Raw genomic sequence first — 22,577 nt, 5'->3', positions numbered from 1 at the left:
GACTTGTTTACCAAACGGTTGCTTTTCCAATTCCTTGTGAATTGCCTTCCTCCCTTTTGAAGTCCCAAAGCACTACCCTCAACGTCCTCTTTTGTGTTTAGCTGAAGATGGTATTTAAGTTGAGGGCTTCGGTCATTTTGGTAAGTTACTCAGCTTTTCCTGTATATCTCCTATGTATACATGTTATTAAACTTTTGTTTAATTTTCTCCTGTTAACCTGTCTCAAGTCTATTTAGTTCTTGGACCAGCCAGAAGAACTGAGTAGGGTAGAGAAAATTTCGTCTTCTATGACAGTGGTATTTTAAACATAAAATTGTATAACTACAAAAAATAATATTTTATATGTAAAATTACCTGCAAGAATTGATAACTTCTTTTTTCTTACTTGGCCATGCCTGGAGCATGTGAAATTCCTGGGGCAGGGATCAAACCCGAGCCACAGCAGTAACCAGAGTCATAGCAGTGACAACGCTTGATCCTTAACCCACTGAGTCACAGAGAACTCCATGGATACTTTCCTAGTATCACTATTATACTGAATTTTTCTTAATAGGCTTGTAATAATATAGTAAGTCATAAGACAAGGTCATACAAAAGAGAATGAGAACAAGAGAGAGAGGGAGAAAGAAAACTCAGTGGTAGCAAAGAAATCTAAGCAATTCTGATAGAATTGTTAAAAAGTTGTAAAATGGATTGTTTTTAATTGGCACTCCTTTGAGATCGCTGCTCACTTTCTGATCAGAATATTGTAACAACAGTCAGATGGCCCCAGAAAGAAAAGTCCTCCTGCCTCACTTCAAACTAGCTATAACATCAGCATTGCTAAAGGCATGAAATTATTTTTAAAGGCATGAACACTGGTATTTTTACTCCCAAAGAAAACTTTAATGTATTATGTTGTCTAGGGACCAACTTGGGCAGTACTTCTAATTTGTCTTTATGTTTCAAAACAGTTTTTTATTTTAAAAATTTCCTCCAGTCTACAACAGGTATCTTTAGCCATCTCTTCCAGATAAATACAGAGTGTCTACCTGAATTGATTGAATTCAACAGATCCACTTCATGATCTTTTATTTACGTCTTCCCACATTTAAAATAAATAAGGTTAATACTGATAGAACGAGGTTGCATGGGTCTTAGAAGGATCTATTTTTTTCATCACACTTCTTTTGTTCCATCTTGCTTAGCAAATCAGATGCTAGATATATTTTGATTAGTTTGTACTTTAATGGATCATGTATGGAGGGTCCACCTTTCACATTGGGGCCATTAATTTTTCTTGAGTCTGATGGAAAAAACAGGTAGAGCTTTTTGTGTGTGTGCTGATTGAAAAGTGATGGATTATTTTCATGTGGTAAGAAACACAATGTTTTCTTTAGCACAGCAGGATATAATGTTTGCAAGGTCTAACAGTGAAATATTATGCATATCTGCCGCTGGCCAGCTGCCAGAAATGGAACAGCAAAATCAGAGGAGATTTTGAATTTGAATCTTAAGACCAGTACAGCCTACAAAGAAACTAATGAGCCATTCTAAGCAGAGAAAGCATTTGTACTAATAGATGATTCCTGCCACACATGCCAGCATTTAACAAAATGGTAAATAATTATTCATTTAAATGTTACCTTGAACTTTATTTCAACGGAAAAAAAGAAAAGATGCTTATTCTGAGTGTCATTTCCAATAGGCACCACTGCAAAGATTTTTCTTCCCCCAATTCAGAGGTCCATTACATTTCCTTTGCTGTGACAACAGTCATTTTCCATAGAGTATTTTTTTTTCTCATGTGGCTGAAAAATTGATTCACACAAAATTTTATTTCACCATTATTTAGTATTCAAAACTGGTATTTTCAAATTAGTCCATAGCATCATGAAAAAGCTTTGAAATATTATAGAAATAAAGACATAAAGATGGTTATCAAAGGCAAGGGAGGGGATGTTTTGAGTTTGTGGAAGGTCTAGAGTTCCTTTGTTTCTGAAGTCAAGGACCAAGCAATGGGAATCCTTTCTACTCTTAGCATTTTTTGTTTTGGGTAAACTATTGGCATAATAAAGGCAATGCTAACTGCCTGTTCATTTACATCCAACTTTTCAAGATAGGGTTTTCTAAGAATAAGCTAATATCTTAGAAACTGGAGTCTTCTTTTCTGGGCTTTTAAATTTTATTGTATTTGATCTTACTGCAGGGCCAGGAAATTTTATTTAGTAAGCATTAAAAGAAATTTGGGTCTAGTGGAGAACACTTGCTCGGGTGTTACCTGGCCAAGCTGCAGAATCTTATGGAAAATACACTTCCTATTACTGTCCCCCTTGTAAATAAAAAAATCTAATGGAAGGAGACATTTGCTACATCTTGATGCCTTATGTATTTTATATTACTGCATTTCAATCTCCATTGTAAAGATGGAATTATGACGTTAAATTATAGGCTTTCTCTTTTAAGACCTTCATAATCTCCCAGAGCAGAGACACGGCAGGGAGGGGCACTGATGCTTGGTCTTCTAGAAACTGAGGATGGAAAAGAAGAGGGGAAAAGTTCGGCTCCACTGTTGCATCTCGGCTCTTTAAAAAATCACAATTGAGACATGCTTGTGACAGATTCAATCAGGCCGTCCTCCTGCCTGAGTTACTGGCCAGGTGTTCCGTTTTGCTGGAAGCTGCATTAACCCTTCTGGACCCCTGGGGCCCTGCGGAGTAATTTACTGCTACATCACCCCGAATGGTGCTCCAGTGGCCCAAGGCCTGGTCTATCTCCAAATGGACGCAAAACCTCCAAGACCTGCTAGAGGTGGCTTATAAATTAGGAGACTATGGCTTATCTTCTAGATACTATTTTTAAATGTCATGAATCACAGTCACTTTTGATTTGTCTAGTAGATATAAATAAGAGATTATTTTAAAGAGCTTAGAGATCACACAGTCCATGAATTAACCTACCAACAAGTTCCCCAAATCTTCATCTAAAATTAAAAAAAAAAGAAATGAAGCAGCACAAAGTAGGCTAAATCACAAAATTAAAAATTTAAATTTTTCTAAGTTTGCGATGCAATAGTCGCACATGCTAGGAAATGCACTCTGATATTTTTTTTTTAATCAATTTTACAAGGGCTACCTGAGTATTTGAATTGTTTGAGTTGAACTGCTTTGTCCAGATGGTTTAAAACTCACTGAAAATTAGGAATAAAAGAAAAGATCAGAGCACCTTAACGAACATACTGGTAGAACGCTTCAGTACATGTAAAAGTAGATAATGTCAATTCTTAAAACACATAAACTTTAAAGAAACTGAGTTGTGCTAGATTCTGTCCAACCAAATGAGTAGATGGTGTTGAGGCTGTACTGAAACTATAAGATAATATTCAGAATTTAGAGGTACAAGACAAAAATCATCTTGTCTATGGTTTATTTTCACAGGAAAATTTCACAAGTTCGAAAAAAAGGAAGGAAGCATGGCAACCTCACTTGTACTATTGAAATAGTTAAAATGACAGTATGTTGCTTCCATTATGATTTAAATTAAGATTATGGAGTCTATTCAAGACAATTAATTATATATAATATATATTTGTATATGTATGATTATTATATATGAAAAATTTTAATGTTTGTGTTTTTGTTGGGTGTTTTTTTTTTTTTCTTTTTTTTTTTTTTGGCCATGCCTGTAGCACATGGAAGTTCCTGGGCCAGGGATTGAAGCGGTACCACAGCAGTGACCCATGCTGCTTCAGTGACAACACTGGATTCTTAACTGCTAGGCCACCAGGGAACTCATAATGGTCGTGTTTTTTACATAAATTATGACTTCCCTTTCCTGAACTCCATTTCCCCTGAGTTTTATTCATGATAGCAATCAGGTGTCTATATTTTTGTATCTAATAATGTTTTTTAGTGATTCACCTCACTCAGCTTGTAAATTCCAAGCGGTGCCCTATCACCTGTACCCTCTTTGTTTTATCCCTTGTCTCTCACTTTGGCCTCTGAAAAGGCCTAGCTAGAGTTAATTTATTAAAGAAGAGTAACCAGCCTCTCGTGTATTTACTATTTAAGGGAACAAAGATTTAACTTCAGGGCACAACATATATACCAAATATCTAACTAGAGACGTTATTATTTAAATGCTCGGTTGCAATTTAAATGCACTTTAAAACTTTTCCAATCTTTCCAAGATTTTAGAATATACTTATCCTAAGCAGCTAAAGCCTGAGCATAAGAAAGGATTCACAAGTACAGACTTTACATTAAAAAGTTCCACTGAACATTGCCCAAGCTTGTGAAGCAAAAAGTACAGTGATCAATTAGCCACATAAATATTTTTAATACTTGCACACAAAGCATATTTTGTTACTATATCATCAGATGCCTTAGTATGTCAAATATACTTTCTCCCCAAGACAAAAAGTAAGAATTTGCAAGCCATCGTAGTTCAATTTTATGCCTGTGATTATAAAACACAAAAGCAAGTCAGATTTCTTTTACTAATATCAGATTTGAATTTAGCATATTTTCCTTAAGAGTAATTTTCTATTACCAATCACAATCACTTCTCCGTCGGAAAAAGGAATTGAGGATATTCTCGTTCAAGTTTTCCTAAAAATGTTCTTGACGTGTTCACTTTTACTGAAATATTCTGTAATAAATAGAAGCTGAATCTGTCTTTCAGACAGTCACTTCTGTAGATTAGAGAAATTCAAAATGGGTGTTGCATTTTTTTAAAAAAATCGCTTGTGCTTTTGAAACCTTAGTAGGACTAAGGGTTTTCAATCCATAAAAATTTTAACAAACAAAATCCGTTCTAACCTCTTAAAACCCTAAAAGTGGTGGACTTATATTTCACTGTAACAAAGTAAAGCAATGGTGAAATTTTAACTGATACATTTTTAAATGCTTTCTCTTTCAAGGATTGCAGCGTTTCAAATGTTTCGATACTAAAAACCCACTGACAGATCTTTTATGAATATTTGGAAAATCATCTTTAGCTCTTTTGTAGCCCAGCGAAGATGCACAAAGAATCATAACATGCCTTTTGGAAAGCTGTATGGTGATATAAAAGACTTCCATACTAAGAGCAGACGGAAAATGGTAGTTATTATTAATTTAGAAAAACAAAAGAGCAGCCCAGCATTTCAGTAATGTGGCAAGTTGTGTGCTCTTGAAGGAGAGGGGGGTTTATAATTGGATTTTAGAGTCATTTAGAAGACGAGATAAGATGTAATGGTTGTGTATTAGAGGTTAGAACTACAACAGAAACCCATAATGTAAGGGTTCATTGCACTGGGAGAAAAACAGAACAAAGAAAAGCAGAGCGTCAACCGAAAATGGCCTGAGTGGGAAGCAACAAGGTGAAGCAGGCTGGGGAGGCCCGGCCCGGACTGTCCTCGCTCGGCGCCACCACCACTGCAGGCTCCAGCTCCTTCTAGGCAGACAGTAAGGAACGCGGGCTTCCTTCAAAATATTTTTCCTGTAGTGACCTTATCACCCTCCCACCCCCCTCCCCTTTGGGCAAGCGCAGCGGGGCCCTCCTGCCTCCCCAGCCGCCCAGGGCTTCCTCACAGACCCGGGGCGCCCCTGCATCAGCCTGGTCTCAGGTTTTCTCTGGGGAGGTTGTGGGGATGCTGATGGTAGGCTACACACACACACACACACACACACACACACACACACACACACACACACCACCACAAGCACACCCACCCCACCCCAACCCATGTATTGACACACACACACACATGCACACACATCACCACCAGCACACCCACCCCACCCCAACCTATGTATTCACACACACACACACACATCACCACCAGCACACCCACCCCACCCCAACCTATGTATTCACACACACACACACACACACATCACCACCAGCACAACCACCCCACCCCACCCCATGTAGTGACACACATGCCCCCCACACACACATAACCCATTCCCAACCCATGTGTTCACACACACACATCCCCCCCCCACACACACAGCACATCCCCAGCACAGGTATTCACACACTGACATACACACCTACACCCACACACATCCCCCACCCCAGCACAGGTATTCACACACCTGCATACACACCTACACCAACACCACCACACACACACCCCACCCCAACCTATGTATTCACACACACACTTACACACACACCACACATAACCCACTCCCAGCACATGTATTCACACACACACACTCACACACACACACACACCCCCTATCGCCAGCACAGGTATTCACACACTCACATGTGCTGGCCTGACTTCTTGGTCTCTCTCTGTCCTTTCTCAGGGAACTCTGGGCTTCTGCCCAAAGCAAGGGAAGGAAAAAGAGTCAGAAGGAAAAGTAAAATCTGCCTCCCAGCCCACCACTTTTCATCCCCAGCCTTGGGCAGATCAAGGCACCCTCTCACCCCTCTCCTGGGCTCCTGTTTCAGAGAATCAGTCAGAGGTCCAAGCCCTCAGGGGAAGGCCTCAGGAGACTGGCTCCTAGTGGAGTCATTGAAGCCCCAGCAAGGGACGCCAGCTTCCAGAATCCGAGAGCCCTGCTGCAGGCTGAGGGAAGGATCCTGCGAGTGGATGCAGACCCGGTTCCTGGCGCTTGGCTACCCCCTGCTGGGCGGGAAGCCCTGGGCCTTCAGATGCACACCATCCTGCTGGGGTCATCTCCTCCCAGGGCCTGGGACAGGAGCCACTTCTTCCCTGTCAAACTCTTACCACACCTTCCCGACGTGAAGCTGGCGTGTGTGCCATTACCTTCCAGCCCCCGAGAGCTGTTCGGGGCTTTTCTTCCCCCAAGCCCTCCGTCTGCCAGTTTAAGCAGAACAAATCGATTTCTTTTTCGTGAGCATCAGTTTATTAACAGCACCCGCATAACTCAGATTGTATAGGGAGATGACGTGAGGCTTTGCGGAGCATGAAAAGTGAGCTTGCTGAGGCCCCGTTTCCAACCCTTCAGTGCATCATTTTCCCCTGAAGCGGAACGTGGGTTTTGTGAAGAGAACCTCAACCCAGAGGCCTAAACGCTGGCATAAATTCCACACTCTCTCAGGCCCTGTCCCCCCCACCCACCCACCCCCGGTATCCACCTCTCCAGAAAACCCCAGCTCCGCGACGGAGGGAAGGCTGGCAACACAGAAGGGGCCGGGGAACCAATTTTTAACTGGATCAAGTTTTCAATACAGATTAACACATGTTAATTGTCCTACAAACTGTTCTTTAAGCCGCTCTTAACAAAATCCAGATTGGAGGAAAGTCACTGCCGTCCCTCCAGTGTGTATACACTATTAAGACAGTTAGGAAACCTCAGACACATTTGGAAGACATGGCTTAAAAGCGCCTTGAATACAAAATAAAATAAAGTAAATTACAAATACAAAGAGATTAGTTGTTATAAGCTGTTAACACAGCTGCAGTGACAGAAACTGCAGAAACATGTAAACAGAGGGTGCTTTTAGTGACTCAGGGACCCAAATGGCTTTTTCAGACGCGCACAATTCTAATTCTGACACACTTTTTCATTTCATTTCGTTTGCAGAGCAAGCAGGAAAGAAACGGACACTCGGATTAAGGGAACAGAGGCTTTATATATGTCTACTAGACTGCCAGAGAGACAACTTCTGTTTACATGGAATGCACAGGGAATGACACGGTGTCAAAATGGCACTCCTTCCAGCATTTATTGGTGGGACGTGAAAACCCAAATATGTTCGTTCACCAGCAAATAAGGAAGGGAGGCATAGGATTCTAACCTTGCTGGTGCATTACACCATCAGGACCCTTGAACTTCACATCCATCTCACCACGGCCTCAGATAAACACCAACATTTCTCCCTGTCAGAAGGGGGTAAACAAATTAGGATTTGGCTACGTCCTCCAGTTGTTTCCATCCCACGCCGTGGCCTAGCATCCGCCTGATGCTATTTCCAGCTAACGTCTGGTCTGCTCGGCTTGATGCCTTAAGCAAATGAGGGAAGAGATGGGGTTGACCATGAAGGAAAGAATTGGCTTGAGATTTTACTTTCCTTTCAGGTAGCAGAGCAGCCCGAGAGTGAGAATGCAGTATACACAAATATGCAAATAAGCCCCTTTGCAAAACCCCACACTCTGATCCTATTTTTCCCTCATAACCCCTGTGTCAATCACTGCTCTCAGGATACAGTCTTTTATTATAGTCCTGTCAGGAAACTCTGCTGAAGGGGTAGGGTTGCAGGTGGGGCAGATACTAAGTAAAACAGGTAAACCTCTCCCAGATGCAGGAGGCTCTTACTGTGAATTCAAGTAACCCTGCCCCCCTCCACAGCTGAAGAAGCAAGGCAGCAGCCTTTCCACCAAATTCTGCCAGATGACATTCAGTTGTCTGTAAATTAAGTAAATCCCCTTCTCCGACCCTTGCTTTCTGGTGATTCCAACTCTTTTCTTATTTGAGCCATTTCCTCTTTCCATTTCTCTTGAACTTCAAGTCAGACCAGCCCTATTTATTCCTAAGGGCTTCCTCACAATTAGTTCCTCAGACACCCAGGGAAGATCTGAGGGTCTTTCTTGTGTTCGGTATTATACACTGCGCAGCAGAGAATCCAAAATAAAAAGAAGATAATGCCCTTGACCTAAAGTATGTTATATAATTAGAAAGAAAGAACATTAAACGGATCATACACAATAGAATATAAACATGAATTAAATAATAGAATAACATTTGTCAAAAATAAAAGTCTTTGAAGAAGAGAAAAATAATGGGACAAGAAAACATTTATACAAGCTTCGATAAGGAGATAAAACATGAGTAAAACACAATCACCTCCATTGTGGTGGTGGTATCAGGGTTATACGCATACGTCCGAACATAACAAAATGTATACATTAGAGATATGCAAATTTTATATATTTATTATACCTCAAGAAAGTTATACAAAAACTGAGTGAATTAAATCATAGAAAACATCATTTGAGTGATTATTCTGTAACAGGCAGATAAAGATTACAATTCTAAAGACTTCACTGTGTATGATCTCCTTTTATTGTCTCAATAACCCTAAGAGATCAACACTATTATCTCCATTTTAGATGTGAAAAAAAAATCAAGGTCTGGAAAAGTTAGGCTCACCCAGCTTGTAAGTGGTGGGGCTGAGATTTAACCTCTAACCCAGGACTTGTAAAATTACGCTACTGGAATAGAACAAGAGAATGAGTTTTTTAAAAAATAAAAATAAAACCAGTCAAGGAACAATGCAAACTTGCCTTCTCTTTTGAACTGAGTGGATTTCATTGTCTTACAACTCTGGAGTCACATTTGCAAACATTGTTAACCAGAGAAACTGTTTCATATCCCCAAAGAGTTCAGCATTGCCTAGGGCAATATACATAGCAAAGGTCTTAAAAAAAAAACAAACCCAAGTTGCATGTGAAAGAGACACTTGTGGCTAGTGAAAGAGATTCAAATAACAGTGGAAAGAAATGCAGGCAATGCAAAAAAGACCTAACTATCCAAGTAAAAAGTAATACCTGCCCTTGATCCTTCTGTCATTTGAGGTTTATGCTCAGAATGACTAGATGGGGGGGTAAAGGGGTTACACATTGGAGTACTCACTGTGTCAGGGACACTTGTAACAACTTGGGGGCTGTCAGCAAGAATACAAATGGAGACTCACCTATGGGATGTCTTTCTGTTTAAAAATATATGTAATCAAAATCACACACTGTTAAAGTAAAAAGCATTCTATTTTTTTACATTAATTAACAACCTGGAAGGTTGATATTGAATTTAAATGTGGGTAGAGTGACTCATGGCCTGCAAATCAGATCCTAGAGTCAATCCTGTGATTCCTCCTTCTTCTGGGGCTTCAGGCTCTGTTCCGCACTTCAGGGGCTTCACATCTAAGCTGTGTTCACAGGCTCACACCCTAAGGATCTTCACACATCCCTCAGGCCTTGGGGTGTCACGGGGGCAACACAGTGTGTCTCCAGGATAGGACACCCAGGGAAGAGATCCTTCAGGCATGGTGTCATTTGCTCAGGGGACCTGGGGAGCCTGGTCCATGGAGCGCAGAATGTAGACCTACTACTCACAGCACCAGGGGGATGGTTAGAAGTGATGTAAAGTCTCACACCTACTCCAGGGATTATTAGAAATCATGAAAAGTCTCACACCTACTCCAGGCCTATTGAGTTAGAATCTGCCTTTTAGCAAAATCCCCCAGTGTTTCTGATAAGGATGGAGTAGGCACAGGTAGTTGTAGAAGTCCCAATAAAGGACCATAGAGAGAGAGGGAAATCTAGGGGCCTTTGGGAGATCACTGTAAATTAATAAGTTGCTCAAAAAAGCCATCAGAACAAGGCAAGCTTACCTGACTAGTGGAGGTGCGAGACATTGAGTGTGGGATGGGGTGAGTCCTGCATTCGGATTCAGACCAAGGGCAGGAGTTGAAGACCGCCCTTCTGCTGATTTGAATACACACCTTACCAGATACTAAGGAGGAGCTACTACTAGAAGAGAAAGAGGTGGTTTCCCAACCCCCGCTTCCCTTGGATAATAAAACTGTAGCCCACCGGATCCTCAGGACAGAGGCCTCTTGCCTGCCCATTCGCATCTCTCACATGCATGTTGTCCTAATAAATCCATTTCTTGCCTCTCACTTTGTCTCTCGCTGAATTCCTTCTGCACAAAGGCATAAAGAACCTGAACCTCAGTAAGTCCAGACATCCAGTGAGTGCTAATTTAAAACTGTGGGTTCCAGTCCCAATCTGGGTTTAGGGCAGGTTTGAGCCCCGGCACATGGGTTCAAGATCCAATCTGGGTTTTGCCTGGGTTAGAATCCTAGCACTTGGGTTCAAGTCCCAGTTCTGGCTAGGTTCAGGCCATTAGTACTGTCAGTTTCATTTCCTAAGCACATTAAATTTAGAAAAGTGCCAGGCTATGGAGTTCCTGTCATGGCTCAGTGGTTAGGAAACCCGACTAGGATTCATGAGGATGTGGGTTCAATCCCTGGCCCTGCTCAGTAGGTTAAGGATCTGGCATTGCTGTGGCTGTGGTGTACGCTGGCAGCTACAGCTCTGATTCAACCCCTAGCCTGGGAAACTCCATATACTGCTGTGGGTGTGGCCCTAAAAAGACAAAAGACAAGAAAGAAAGAAAAAAGGAAAGAAAGAAAGGAAGAAGAGTACCAGGCTAAAAGGAAGGACAGCTGCTTGCAAGCAGGTCCACTTGCCCTAAGAACTCCTCACCCTGTGGGGAGAGGGATGGCTGAACTAGGGCCAAGATAGAACTCATGAAAGAGTAGACTAGGACAGGATCTTGCCCTAGTCTGAAGTCTTACAAGGCCTAGGCCCATCACAAAAGTGATTGGGTAGGCACAGTGTAAAGGACATATGCCATGATCCACAAGGGGGATGTTGAGGTCAGTCCTGCCTAAAATAGTCATTTGAGTCATTCCCATTGCAGCTTTGCTGTTAAGAATCTGACTAATATCCATGAGGATGCAGGTTTAATCCCTGGCCTGGCTAGGTGGGTTCAGGATCTGGTGTGGTGTAGGTCACAGACACGGCTTGGATCTGGTGTTGCTCTAACTGTGGCAAAGACCAGCATCTGTAGCTCAGATTCAACCCCTAGCCTGGGTATATGCTGTGGGAGTGGCTCTAAAAAGGAAAATAAATAAAATAGAATAGTCATCTGGTGATGGCTACAGCTCAATGTGGCCTTAAAGGATGTTGGCCATGGGGCGAGGTCAAATTATACACAGGTATAATTCATATACTAGACTAGTGGTTCTCCCAGTTGGGGAAGAGGTGGAAGGTGTGTATCAGAATCTCCCGGAAAAGTAGTGGAAAATATCCATGTCCACATCTCCACCTTGGAGAAAGCATCTAAATTTCTGGTTGAGCAAGGCAGACATATGCATTTTTATATTAGAAAAAAAAAAAAAATCCCAGGTCTTTTTGATAGCCCGACTCCTCCTTATCTTCTGTCTCCACCCCCATCATGGAATAAATTGTTTTGGTCAAGGAGATACAGTTAGTTATTATTGATTGTCATGTGTAGAGCCTGGGGCTCTGCTTGGAAGAGGCTGGTACCTGCTTGATCCTTTCCTGGTCATTCTCTAGTCATAGTATACATATGAATAAAGGTCCACTCTCCATCCCTACCTGCCAGGTGAAACCAAAATGGATATGTGGTGGAATTACAAGGATAGAGTTCCTAGACCCTTTGGTCCCTGAATGAATTTCCACAGGAAATGCATCTTGCTCTATGCATCAGAGTTTTATCACAAGAAGGATTCTGTCTCCAAATAGTTATATTCTTTGAAGCAGGTGAAAGACAAAAAAAAAGTAGTTGGATAAATCAAAGGGAAGGTAATATAATTATTGAAGAATCCCCCAGACAATCACTTCTGTTCCTTTATCCATATTTCTACATGAGTATTTTTACAAAACAATATCGAAGGCATAATTCAAAAGTAATTTATCTTTGACATTTGGATGCAATGCTACTTTTTTCTTTAACCAATATTTATTGAGAACACACTCCATACTAGGCACTTTCACATACATTATTTCATTTAATCCTTACAATAACTCTTTGAGGGAGGCATAGAAGCAATTTGAGACATGCAGAGGATAAATGACCTACCCAGATCATTTATCAGTAAGCTAGTGGGAGAATGTCTCCAATGCACCCAGTGTTCTTTCCACAACGATGCCTCTTTTACTTAGTTAGCTGGCACTTCTGGGAATGCAGTATCCTACAAATAAGATCTCTCATTATAGAAGCTTGGCCTGGAAAACAAAGAAAGTCTAAAAATTTGAACATTTCTGAGGAGAGATTTTTTTAATATACATTGTCAATCCTCCTGTCTTCTAAATAAAAGGTAGTGAACATCAGGTAACTTTTGCTAATAGTTCAGAGACATCATCATGAAATATTTTATTATGCCATGAAGTAGTACAAGCAGGTTTATATTTTCTAATTTTCTGTCCCTTTCCTTCTCACCTCTTGTTTGCCAAAAGAAGCATGAGGAAGGAGAGCCCAAGGGGTCAAGTGTTTGGAGTCGCTCTAAGGGCTTTGTGACCATTTTATGAGATGGAAGTCTCTTCTGACTTCCCAATTTTGTAATAAGTTTTCTGGTGAGCTGATTTCTGTATAAGTTAGGAAGCTGCATTTGAAGTTCTGGGGCAATCAATTCACTTACCGAAATTAATCTCTCAAGAAATTCGTGAGCCATGCAAATAATTAGATGTGTCTCCTAGCACTTGTTAAATAATAGAAAAGAGAGCAGAGTGTGAGGTAAGAGCATAGACTCTGCAGCTGGACTAGATTTTCTGTCTTTGTCGTTTACTAGCAGCATGACCTTGAGCAAGTTATATGGCTTCTCTGTACATCATTTTTCTTACCTGTTCTTGGACGTTCTTATGAGGATAAAATAGGTCATTTATACCCATAAAGCTCTTCGAACACTGCCTGGAAAGTAAGAATTGCTTTTAGGCTGTAAAACAATATAGACAGAAGCCAAATTCTGATGGGAAAAAAAGTCACAGATAATCCTGAAAACGTATAATCAAGGATCAGCGACATAACTAGAATGACTAGATTCAAGGCTCCCCCTCCCTGCCATTCTGTATGTGATGCCTATTAAAAAGGCCCCTCAGATGTAAGTTGGTTATTTCTAGTGAACTCCATGGCTTGCGGTAACACGATCCATCATGAGATGCTGCAACAGGCTGACATTTTCCACATGTAAATCCTTCACTTTGTAATGTAAGAGCAATTACTTTTATGAACAAAATCTTTCCAATCCACCATTTCAAATCCTTGTCTTGCCATGTCATAGTCAAAACATCTGTCCATTAAAGCCAATGTAAAAGTATATTAAACCAAGTGTGTTTGGTTTGGGACATCTGCTTCTTTCTACTGGAATGAGAACTATTCTAAATTCAATGGGTTCAGTCTGTAGGGCTTTCGTGAAAACTTTTCAGTCATATTCATGGGGATTATCAAATAGCCCACAGTTTTGATTACCATTTCAGGTTCAAATAGAATTCAGAGTTCAACAAGGGACTCAATCAAAATAACAGCAATAATAACAACTATAATGCAAAGAATAAAAATCTTTATATGACACTTTTACATAAAGAATTTCATATTGATGTTAAGTATTATATAAACATGATGTAATGGCCTGTGCTGTAATAAACAGTCTATATTTTTTTAAAAATACCAATATTTTCCCCCTTATTTTTCATTCTACATTCTTGCTGAAAGTAGTCATAGTGTTGAGATCAAACATGAAGGAGGAAAAGAATGAACAGAAATTGAATTCAGGAGACTATTATAGGCACAGATATTGGATCATGCCTGACTCAACTCATATCTTTACCTCTTTTCTCCGTCTACTAATTTTACTTCTTAGTTGATGCTGAAACTATATGAAAGTCTGGATATATTTCCAAGAAATCATTTACAGATAAATATATGTCTAGAGCTCAGTTATGAAGTTGCCCCAGATGTAATTAAATTTTGGAGAAAGATATCTAAGAAGCACAGTCAAGAAAATATTTTTCTTTCATTGTTTTCAACCAATGGCTCATAAACAAAGAGTAGTTTTCTAAAACAGTAAAGCCCCGTAAGACTACCTGGCCATAGCATTTTCAATAATCACCTTCCATATTTCATTTTCTTTCCAATCTATCAGCAGTTAGTTATAGTAGAAAGAACAGAGAATTTGGAGTCAGAAAAACTCTGTTCAAGTCCTAAATGATCACTTGTTGATTGTATCAATTTGAGCAACTAACACACTATTTCTTTTTAGCTTCCTCAACTCACAGAGTTAATATGTGCTGCCTATCTAATAAGGTTAAATGATGATGAAAGTTACTATGTATAAGATGTAATACATTCATCTAGTGCCCACTATGTGCCAGGATTTATATGAAGTGTGGTTGATGGTTTAAAATAGCCCTCAATGAATTCTAGCCTCCTGGTGGCCATGCTAATTACACAATCTTTTTACTGTTCCTCCCATTAAGAAGTAGAGTCTATTTCCCCATTCCTCAAGGTGGGTTGCAATGGTGACTTGCCATGACCAATAGAAAGGAGCAGAAATGGCTTTCTGGGACTTGCATGCTGAGAGGGGCTTTCAGGTCGATCTTGCTAAGAAGTCTAGTCCAGTTCAGTGGCTAGAGAGACTATGTGGGGAAAGGAAGAGAGGCTACCTGGAGGATGAGAAAATATATGGAGGGAGAGGCATGTGAACAAGCACTGAGTCATGGGCCAACACCACATAGAGCAGAGATGAACAGACCCCTGTGAGCTCTGCCTTGATTCCCCACCCACATGATCATAAGTAAGAACACGGTGGTTGTCTTAAGTTACTAAGGCTTGGCATGATCTGTTTCATATCTGTCTATAACTGACGTACAAGAAAAGTTGCACTACATGGTCAGGATCTTCAGAACTGCCCTCTGAAGCAGGCATTGTTCATTTCACAATTGGAGGAAACCATGGATCAGAACACACAGATACTGAATGCAAAGGGCACTCCACAAAACCCTGAACTGACAAGGCAATCATAACTGGCCGCAAAACCATGCAACAATCTCTCCTCATCAAGGAAAACCCTGGAAGAGGAAATTTCAAAGAAATTATTGATCCACTCCATGCAATGATTCAGAAATCAACCCCCAATCTCTGTCACTTCCCAATTAGCCTACAAGCCTATTGGTAGGTCTTGAAGACTGTAGATTGCAGCCTAACATAAGTTCTGAAAAGACAAAAACATTTTTGTATTCTAACAAAATTTTCAATTTCTCATATTAATGGAAATAAGATTCAAATTTTATATTAGGTGTTATACAGTAACCTCTTGATGGAGCTGGGCTAGCTCATAGAATTTCTGAGCAGAAAGGAAGCTCAGAGGTCATTTGGTCTATCCCTCAAAATACTTTTGCCTAAAGAGGCAAGATCCTAGAAACTTACTCATGGCCACCAGTCAGTGCATAGAAGCAGGGCCAAGCCAGGTATTTAATTCCAGTCCACTGAGCAGGGCCTTTCAGACACAGCCCTAAGGTCTCTAAGCTCTTCTTGTGGGCATCTAGTGTAGGGTTACCCACTTCCAGAATCTCAAGAAAGATAACTAATCATGTTTTTCCTTATACCGCCTCTTCAGTTTTACTTAAATTACATTATGTTGTCAGTTAAGGCTAGTGGTAAAGTTTTTCATAAAAGAGAGTGGCTACTTATTTTTTTTTTTAATTTAAAAAAAATTTTCACTAAAGTATAGTTGATTTACAATGTTGTGTCAATTTCTGCTGTACAGCATAATGACCCAGTTTTATATATATATGTATATATGTATGTATGTATATATATGTATGTGTATATATATATATGTATGTATGTATGTGTATATATATATGTGTATATATATATATATTTTTTTCCCTCATATTATCTTCCATCATGGTCTATCCCAAGAGATTGGGTATAGTTCTCTGTGCTGTGCAGTAGGACCTCATTGCTTACCTAATCTAAATGTAATAGTTTGCATCTACCCTTATTTTTTTAAAAACACCAGGATGACTTTTAAAATAACATAAAGAAAAGTGCACAGAAATGCCCGAATGGCATTTTACCTGATGAAAGAACTATTTAATTGGGTGCTATGAGCTCAGATCTGAATTCATTATTTATGATGCTTGTTGACATTTGAAGTGAGTCACCACTGTTACCTTTTTAGCATAAAATAAGTGACTTGGAGGAATTACCATGCAAGCAACAGAACAGCTTCAGGATGTATCAAATGGTAACCGGAGAAAAAATTAAAGCATCCTGTCATAAACTAGTTTGGTTTTTACAATGTTCATTCGGCTTCACTTGTGCTTCTCAAAGCAGCAAACATAAAAATAAAGGCTGTGTTCCTAAAGCTAATTTTGTGAAAATACATTATCCTGTTCTTGGATGAAGAACTCCAGAGAAATGAAAAACAAGGAAACAACAACAAAAACAGCTTTGTTGGCTCAAAGACTGGGGATGGCCCATGGAAAAAAACAAACAAAAAAAAAACTGGAGTTATTTATCCAAGTGCTGTGGCACATATGTATGTACTGCCTTGGGCTATACCTTCTACAATGGAAATGTTGCTACACGCTTCAAGTGTTTATGTCTCATCTCCTGAACTAGATCATGTTCCATGAGAGTAGATGCTGTAACTGAAATATCTTTCCCCACAAGGTCTAGCAAATTCTATACTGACAGAAGGGAAACATTTGCTCAAATAATATAAGCAATGATGTTGAAAGGTCATTGTTTTCTTTCCTAAGGAAAGCCTTTTATGCTGTACTGACCGAGGCCCTTCTCTCAAGAAGGAAATCGAGGCAAGACACAACCTCGAGTCAGAGAATCTGAGATTGTTACGAAACCAGCCCTGGTGGTCTCTGCATTTTAACGAGTCGTGTTAGGTACTGAGGCATTATAATCCTTTAGGGCTCTGGGGGCAATTGTACTTTAGATACATAAGTTTTAAATTTGGGAAGGAGGAATATTACCTTAATGTAGCTGTACTTTGTGATAGGAGTGCAGAAAGGGACCTTTTTAGGTTGGGAGCAGTGAGGGAGCACAGCATTGAATAGTCTTGAATTACAAGGTGACCACCAGCTTAGCGTCTTGGGTACGACTACCCCATGTGACCCAGGAAGGAGGAAGAGGCGCAATGAAAGAAGAGGTGTCTGTGAATTAGCTAAATCACACACACGAAAAATTCACAAAGGAACCATTCTTTCTCCCTTCTCAAGTGTGCCAGGAATGCCTCCTGTCTGCTTCTGTCTTTTGTTGTTGTTGTTAGATATTTACTCTTCTACCAGAAAGCCTTTCTATTGACAAAGTAACGGAAGAGTAAATTTTAACTTGCAGTTTTTCCATGGAGCAGGTGTCTTTTCTTGTGAGAATTGTCAGATTTTTACCCTCAGAATGATCTCTGCATTCATATGCATAATTAAATTTTAGAGGTCCCCTGCTTAAATAAAGATTAATTAGCTGTTAAAGTTGTAGCATAATTCTTCCGCCACCTCCATGCTATCCTCCAACATATTTACAAGCAGACTAGCTTATCCATTCTAAAATATGGGTGATTTAACTTCTGCTGTGTTATTGGTGTCAATGACCAAAATTCAGTTTCACCATAGAGCTTTCTGAAGATCCTGTCACTTGACTTTCAGATTGTCCATATGCTCAAAGAAAAAGGGTCTATAAATTTCAGCTACTAAGTGTTTGAACTAGTTAAGCTAATGGAGGTAGTCAGCAGATCTGGAACCCCAAAAGTGGGGCCCATGCAAGGTTACAAACTGTTCCTTATACAAATATGGTCATATCACGAAAAAGTCCTCTGCATGTGGTTAAAGGCATGGGCACTGACATTCACGTACATGTTTAGTGGACATACAAAACCTATAGAAAGATCGACTGTCATGTTTTGAAAAATACTTCTGCATATCACTAGCCTCAACATCTTCCATTTTCTTTCTGGGATTTTTAGCTTTAACTTTGCCAACCCTAAGTGTTGGCAATATTCCTAAAATATTCAAAATTCAATTAAATTTGGCAACATTTGCAAGCTTCTGAAGTCCCGTTTAATGAGGACATTTCTAAGCCTGGATTGCATTGTGCCTATTTCTCAGTGGAGTTACTCAATATAATCAAACACTCCGATTCAATGAAAGTCCCCACTGACCTCAAAGTTGAAACATCTCTTGCAGACAAAATCACTCTGGTACAGTAGGGACCCTGGGTAGAAACAAAGTGTGCATTTAGTTATTTAATAAACGGGAATACTTTGAAAGACATAACTTCTATTTTCTAATTTATAGGAAAGAGGAAACTTTTTTTCAAACTTTATTTCTTAAACCCTCAAGCTTTTGCTTCGGATGCCTCCTAGGCATGACCAAAGTGTATAGATTATACTCAGTAGAAGTTGATAGACTGGCATTCTAATAATAATAAAGATGAGAGAATTTTAGAGTTATAATTAAAACAACCTTTATGGATCCTATGGTACTAAGATTCAGGGACTGTGAAGAAAAGTCCTTCTAATAATTTTCATAAAAATATGTCCCCTGTATTTCCTTCCATCATAAAAGCATTCCATTTTTTTTTTTTTTTTGTCTTTTTGCTATTTCTTTGGGCCACTCCCGCGGCATATGGAGGTTCCCAGGCTAGGGGTCTAATCGGAGCCATAGCCACTGGCCTACGCCAGAGCCACAGCAACGCAGGATCCGAGCTGCGTCTGCAACCTACACCACAGCTCACGGCAATGCCGGATCATTAACCCACTGAGCAAGGGCAGGGACGGAACCCGCAACCTCATGGTTCCTAGTCGGATTCGTTAACCACTGCGCCACGACAGGAACTCTGCATTCCATTTTTTGAATAGCAATGTTATGTTGCCTTGCTACTTCACTATAAGTTTAATAAATACAATGTCCTATACTTTGGGGGTTCATATAAAATTAGAAGTTTTCCAGCATTATGTTTATCTAAATATAATCGCATATAAAACAAGCACTTGTGTGTGTCTGCCTTAGTGAGTGGGGAACATGAGTGCTTTTTCTTTTTCAGGGTGATATTAATACATATACCATTTCCATCTTCACTGACTCCTTTGAAGGCTGAAGAATTTTATAGGGTAATGCATAGGTTAGCATAAATTAGACCCCCAAAATTAAGAATGAGTAAACAGGAGTTCCCGTCGTGGCACAGTGGTTAACGAATCCGACTAGGAACCATGAGGTTGCGGGTTCGGTCCCTGCCCTTGCTCAGTGGGTTAACGATCCGGCGTTGCCGTGAGCTGTGGTGTAGGTTGCAGACGCGGCTCGGATCCCGCGTTGCTGTGGCTCTGGCGTAGGCTAGTGGCTGCAGCTCCGATTCGACCCCTAGCCTGGGAACCTCCGTGTGCCGCGGGAGCGGCCCAAAGAAATAGCAAAAAAAGGACAAAAAAAAAAAAAAAAAGAATGAGTAAACATGATTTTGTCTTTTCTTTTTCTTGTTTACCATGGCAACATGCATTGAACTGACACTCCATGTAACATACAGCTGTTGGAGTTTTCATGACTAGATGGGCAGGAGAGGTTAACTCATATCTTATGAACCAGCTGGACAATTATGAGCTGTCCCTGGTGAAATTTTAGCATATTTCTTCATTCAAATACCATTTGAGACTCTATTTTTTTTTTTCTTTTTAGGGCTGCATCTGCAAGCATATGGAGGTTCCCAGGCTAGGGGTCAAATGGGAGCTGCAGCTGCCAGCCTAAACCACAGCCACGGCAATACGGGATCTGAGCTGCATCTGCAACCTACACCACAGCTCACGGCAACACTGGATCCTTAAGCCACTGAGAGGGGCCAGGGATTGAACCCACATTCTCATGCATACTAGTCGGGTACCATTGAGCCACGATGGGAACTCTCTCATTTGAGATTTTGGTAAAACGTGGCATCTATGAGATAAATACATTTATTTGTTCACATTTCTTTAATTTTTATCATCAACTGGATTTGCTGTTACTATATTTATTATTTATTTATTTATGCTTTTTAGGGCTGCACCCATGGCATATGGAAGTCCCCAAGCTAGGGCAGAGCTACAGCTGCTGGCCTTCATCACAGCCACAGCAATTCAGGATCTGAGCTGTGTCTGCAATCTGCACCACAGCTCACAACAATACCAGATACTTAACCCACTGAGTGAGGCAAGGGATCAAACCCACAACCTCATGGTTACTAGTTGGATTCATTTCCACTGTGCCACAATGGTAACCCCTGGATTTGCTATTAGTATAAGTACCACAGAGAAAGGGAGAAGGGAACTCATTCTGAGACCCAAGATGCATCTTACAATCTATCAAGAGGTGAGTTGTTAATATTGTACCTCCAGGACAGAAAAACAGTGAGCACTGTGTGAATTCAGGTATGAATGTAAATAATTTTTTAAATGGTTAAATTATTTTATTGCACACTATTTTGAATCATAACAAATAGAGCTATTTAAAACCTCCCACAAAGCAATGAACTCTTCATTTGGAAAATCTTTTAGACTTATAAACCTAGGTGTTTGAATTGGGGAGTATAGCTACCACAGAGAGTTTAATTTTATAATTTTTAACACCAGTGTATGTAAAAAATGACCACTTTCTATTGGAACCACTTCTCTAACTTAATTTGCTTGATTAATAATAGGAACAGACAATAGGAAAATAATATATTTCTATAATACTCAGGATTAAATCATCTATATTTAATAGCCTAATAATTTATTATACTCTATCTGATTATTTTAAAATATAGAGTACTGATTACATGGAATTATTTAATGTGAGCTATTAAAATAGAATTTCATTTAGAACATGCAATATGTCTTCCCTATACTCTTACAAGTATAACCTGAGTTCCTCTTACTAGATCAACCTGTTAAAATTAAGTTAAAAGGCATGACACAGTGTTTTTTGTGGGCTCTGTTCCCACCCAGCAGAGAAAGAAATTCAGGTGTGTGTTAAAGTCACATTTCTCATCTACCCACTTTCTGCCAAGCACACAACTTCGAGAAGTCTCCTGAAGGTATATCTCATGAGCTCTTGATTTTAATCTCGCAGCCAATATTTTTCTCCTCTCCTGCTTTGAATCTCTATGAAAATGTCTCCTTCAGTGGCCTTCAACTTGCAGGCAATTGTTGTTAAGCTTCCACCATGGGGGCCCCATTAAAGGTTCTGTGGGGCTATTACAGAATGCAAGTTCATGTGCCTGAGCTACAGGGAGGCCAAACAAACTGAAACGTTAGCATTTGGAGCAAGGACAGGTTTACTGCAGGGCCTTGCAAGGAGAATGGGTGGCTTATGCCCTCCAAATCCTAAATTCCCCAAAGGGTTTCAGCAAAGCATTTTTTAAAGACAAGGTGAGAGAGGAGTGTAGTTGTTTGTTGCAAACTTCTTGGTGCCAGAATCCTTTGTTCTTCCACCTGTCCACATAGGTCTGGTCACAATGTTCCTGTAAACTTCCAACAAGACAAATGTTAGTCTCTGTTCTGCAACTTTTTGTCTCTATATGAATGGAAAAGTGGAAAAGTGTTACACTCTTAAAGGTCAGAGCCATGAAAATGAGCTATCCTGTACATTTTAGGCTACAGGCAACATTCTTAAAGCAAAAGCAATAGAATAAAAGGTTAAAGTAAAAGAAACAAATCTAATATGAAGTCAGATTTGTTCTTCCCTATTACAATGCTAGTATAATGCCACCAATGCCCTGCAAGTGAGACAAACTGGGACTTGGGACCCTTTACTGGAGTGCTTGCACCTGGGCAAGCATCTCCTCAAGCAACAGAATACAAAGAAACCATATGGGACAAAAATAACTGCACACATGTGCAGTCAGGGCAATTATGAGTAATAAGATACCAAAAGACCAAACTGCCACTCCCTAGGTCCCAGGAGCCAAAGCAGGGTACCACCCACAAACCCTGCGCATGTAATCGACCTGCCAAATCTGCTAGCCCTGAAAATGGATGGTGCTAGAGCATTGAGCCATACAAAGTGGGGTGGGGGAGACCATTTAATTCAT

The 22,577-nt window shown here is 40.2% G+C and overlaps 2 long non-coding RNA genes across 3 annotated transcripts in view; both read right to left on the bottom strand.

Annotated features, from left to right (window-relative positions):
• The window catches only part of LOC110259995 (uncharacterized), a 35,148-nt gene extending 28,621 nt beyond the window's left edge, over positions 1 to 6,527 (bottom strand). The window contains exons 1-2 of the long non-coding RNA XR_014839689.1: positions 6,403 to 6,527; positions 1,626 to 1,790 (exon numbers count right to left, since the gene is read on the bottom strand). This is a non-coding gene — a long non-coding RNA (uncharacterized LOC110259995). The remainder of the gene's footprint in view (positions 1 to 1,625; positions 1,791 to 6,402) is intronic.
• A 2,333-nt stretch (positions 6,528 to 8,860) lies between these two features.
• LOC146404752 (uncharacterized) overlaps positions 8,861 to 22,577 on the bottom strand; it is a 167,428-nt gene continuing 153,711 nt past the window's right edge. Inside the window, exons 2-4 of one of the 2 annotated variants that reach the window (XR_014839686.1) lie at positions 18,703 to 18,755; positions 13,373 to 13,439; positions 8,861 to 12,757 (exon numbers count right to left, since the gene is read on the bottom strand). This is a non-coding gene — a long non-coding RNA (uncharacterized LOC146404752). The remainder of the gene's footprint in view (positions 12,758 to 13,372; positions 13,440 to 18,702; positions 18,756 to 22,577) is intronic. The other variant, XR_014839687.1, reaches the window with a different exon arrangement.

Source organism: Sus scrofa, chromosome 3 (genome assembly GCF_054392235.1).
Source record: "Sus scrofa isolate SSC_HxYL_T2T_F1_AM1 chromosome 3, Sscrofa_HxYL_maternal_Yorkshire_Landrace_v2.0, whole genome shotgun sequence".
Classification (NCBI taxonomy): Eukaryota; Metazoa; Chordata; class Mammalia; order Artiodactyla; family Suidae; genus Sus; species Sus scrofa.
The sequence above is the reverse complement of the archived record's forward strand: the minus strand, read 5'-3'. Positions and strand labels throughout refer to the sequence as shown.